The sequence below is a fragment of the Solanum tuberosum genome, unplaced genomic scaffold, assembly GCF_000226075.1.
Source record: "Solanum tuberosum cultivar DM 1-3 516 R44 unplaced genomic scaffold, SolTub_3.0 scf00318, whole genome shotgun sequence".
In the NCBI taxonomy this organism is placed as follows: domain Eukaryota; kingdom Viridiplantae; phylum Streptophyta; class Magnoliopsida; order Solanales; family Solanaceae; genus Solanum; species Solanum tuberosum.
This window is the reverse complement of record NW_006239246.1, coordinates 390,556-394,432: the sequence shown is the minus strand read 5'-3', so window position 1 is coordinate 394,432 and position 3,877 is coordinate 390,556.

Genomic DNA, 3,877 nt, shown 5'->3' with positions numbered 1-3,877 from the left:
TGAAAACTAGCTCAAAGGCTCTTTACTGAAAAACTAGCTCAAAAGCTATTTACTGAAAAACTAGCTTAAAGGCTTTTTTCGAAATCAAGGTTTCCTTTCTCGTTTAAATGTGAAAACATTTTAACTCTTTGGGAATACATAGTCCCCATATACTTTGAAGAAATGAACTTCAACTTTATTCTTTACTCAACTCAAAACTCAAGTCTTAAAAAAAGGTTAAATCAATTGTAAAAGACTTTTGGAAGACTCTATGAACTTCTCTTGACTTGACTCTTAACTGATCTTAACTTGACTCTTACTTTCTCTTGACTTGACTCTTAACTGATCCTTGAATTGAATTATGGAATCAAGGATTGTGATTTCTGATAGGAAAGATCTCATGATGTTTAGGAATGATTTTAGATAGCTAAACATAAGAAAAGATCAAGAAATCACTGTCTGGAAGCAAGTCTGCGACGCGGAGATGCATTAAATTATTTGGTCATGAAATAACTTTTAAGGCAGAACACTCCGTGACACCCCCGCGACAAGGAGAAAATTTTTGACAATCCTGAGGAACACTCAGTTTTGCCCGACTTTTTCCTTCTTCATTTTCTAGCCCCAATTCGCCTAGATTCGATTCTTTTTCTCAATATCTCTTTAGATTTAGGTACCCATAACATATACACAAGAATCTAAATCAAAGAAACTCTAATAATCAATCTTAAACTCTCAAGAACTCCTCAATCTCATCCCAAATTCAAGAACGAAAGCAATTCAAGAATACAACTCAAGAACATCAAATTCTCAATCTTTTTAGGAAGAAATTACACTGAATAAAACATGTATGGCGCATGGGTGAACGAACCCAACGATGTGTGAACTCTCATACCTCATAGGAATCACCCCTTGAGGAAATCCACGATCAAACTTAAACGATCTTGACAAATCTTGCTTCTTCTCCTCTTCTTTTCTCTTCTCTCAAAACCCTAACTCTTTTTCCAAAAGCGTAAACTGACTAAGATCAGTTTAGAGCCCAAATAATTATCCAAAAACGAAATAAAATAATTGGGTAAGGAAAAGACCATAATGCCCCTTTAAAATCCGGATTGGACATTTCCTTATTTGAACAACCCAACTTCCAATGGTCATATCTCACTCATACGAACTCGAAATCGAGAAAACTCGGTGGCGTTGAAAAGATTGTTCTAAGATATTTCCTACGATATCTGGAAACACACCTAACTCATCCTGATATAGAAGTTATGGTATTTTGAAGTTGACCAAAAACTCAAACTTAACTTAACTTAACCCATTTTGCAGATTTTTTATTATTTCCAAAAATCACTCTTTCTAATTCTAGGTCTTTCTAGTTCTTTCAATTTTTGAGATGTTACAATATCTCCCCCTTGGGAACATTCATCCTTGAATGAGATTACTCTTAATACGCTAAGGGTGTAACATTTAGCATTCAGCGCAAACACCCAACAAGCAATGCAATTACAACATGCTAATCTTATAAATAAAAGCCAAGAAAAGGATTAGTACCGTAATTTTGAACTTCTCCGGATTCAAAGAGATGTGGATATCTCTTCTTCATATCTTCCTCATCTTCCCAAGTAGTTTCCTCAACAAACTGGTTCCTCCAAAGAACTTTGATTGATGCTACTTCTTTAGTCCTCAACTTGCGAACTTGGCGATCTAGAATCTGAACTAAGATAGGCTATCCTTGATCCCAATATCTTCAGTTGGTATGATCAATGAAGGATCACCCATACACTTTTTCAACTTAGAGATGTGAAATACCAGATGAACTGCGGTTAACTCTTATGGTAGCTCTAACTCATAAGCTACACTTCCAATCCTCTTGGATATTCTGTAAAAACCAATATACCGGGGACTTAATCTTCCCCTTCTTACTAAACCTCATAACGCTCTTCATGGGTGAAACTTTCAAGTAACCCAATCATCTAGTTCGAACTCTAACTACCTTCTCCTAACATCAGTGTAGGATTTCTGACGATTCTGGGATGTTCTCAATCTCTCTTGAATAACTTTTACTTTCTCCATAGCTTGACGAACTAAGTCTGGTCCTATCAACCCAACTTCAAACCATCCAATAGGAGACCTGCATCTTCTCTCATAAAGAGCTTCGTTAAAAGCCATCTAGATGCTAGAATGGTAACTATTGTTGTAAGCAAACTCAATAAGAGGTAGGTGATCATCCCAATTACCCTTGAAATCAATCACACAATCCACCTTGATACCTCAAAACACTATCTCCCCCTTGTTCAAAAGACATCACTTTTTACTTATGAAAACTTGCCTTTAATCCAAGCAATAAATGATCAGCAACAACATTAGCCTTCCTGGGTGGTAAAGAATACTCAGGTCATAATCCTTGAGTAGTTCTAACCACCTTTTCTGTCTGAGATTAAGCTCTTTCTGGGTGAACACATATTGAAGACTCTTGTGATCAGTGAATACATCAACATGAACATCATACAAATAGTGACACCATATATTCAAAGCAAATACTACGACAGCCAACTCTAAGTCATGGGTTGGGTAGTTCTTCTCATGAACTTTCAACTGTCTGGAGGCATAAGCTATAACTTTGCCATTCTGCATTAATACACAACCCAAACCAACTCTAGATGCATCACAATACACCACAAAACCTTGAGTACCTTCTGGTAAGGTCAAAACTGGGGCAGTAGTCAACCTCTTTTTCAATTCCTGAAAGCTTTTCTCACAAGCTTCAAAACCATTAAAAGCTTAATTATCTTCTGAGTCAATTTGGTCAAAGGAGACGAAATGGACGAGAACCCCTCTACAAACCTTATTTAATAGCCAGTCAAACCCAAGAAACTCCTAATATCAGCTGGAGATGTGGGTCTAGGCCAATTCTGCATTGCTTCAATCTTCTGAGTATCAACTTTAATTCCCTCTCCAGACATAATGTGGCCTAAGAATGCCACAGACTCAAGCCAAAATTCACACTTGGAGAACTTGACATACAACTCTCTGTCTTTTAAAGTCTGGAGAACTTTTCTGAGATGACTAGCATGATCTTCTTCATTCCTTGAATAGATTAGTATGTCATCAATGAAGACGATAATAAACATATCTAAATAATTCATAAGGTCCATGAATATTGCAGGTGCATTGGTCAAGCCAAAGGACATGACCAGAAACTCATAATGACCATAACGGGTCCTGAATGTCGTCTTTGGAATATCACATTCCCTCACTCTTAACTGATGGTTGCCTGATCTGAGGTCTATCTTAGAGAAACATGTAGAACCCTGAAGCTGATCGAAAAGATCATCAATCCTTGGGAGAGGATACTTATTCTTGATGGTAACCTTGTTCAACTGACGGTAATCTATACACACCCTAAGGGAACCATTTTTCTTCCTCACAAACAAGACCGGAGCGCCCCAAGGTGAGACACTTGGTCGAATGAAACCTTTCTCTAGAAGATCTTTCAACTTCTCTTTTAACTCTTTCAACTCTGTTGGTGCCATTCTATATGGCAGATTAGAGATAGGACGAGTATCAGGAAGAATATCTATACCGAGGTCTAATTCTCTCTCAGGAGGGACTCCGGGAAGATCATTTGGAAAGACTTCTGGAAACTCTCTTACTACTGGAACTGACTGACTAGGAAGTATCTCAACACTAGAGTCATTAACTCGAACTAAGTGATAGACATACCCCTTAGAAACTAACTTTCTTGCCTTAAGGTACTAAATAAAATTACCCTTAGGCACTGCTGAACTGCTTTTACACTCTAAGACTGGTTCGCTGGAAGTTGGAACTTGACTACTCGAGTTCTACAATCTATTGATGCATAACAGGCATGAAGCCAGTCCATACCAAGAATGACATCAAA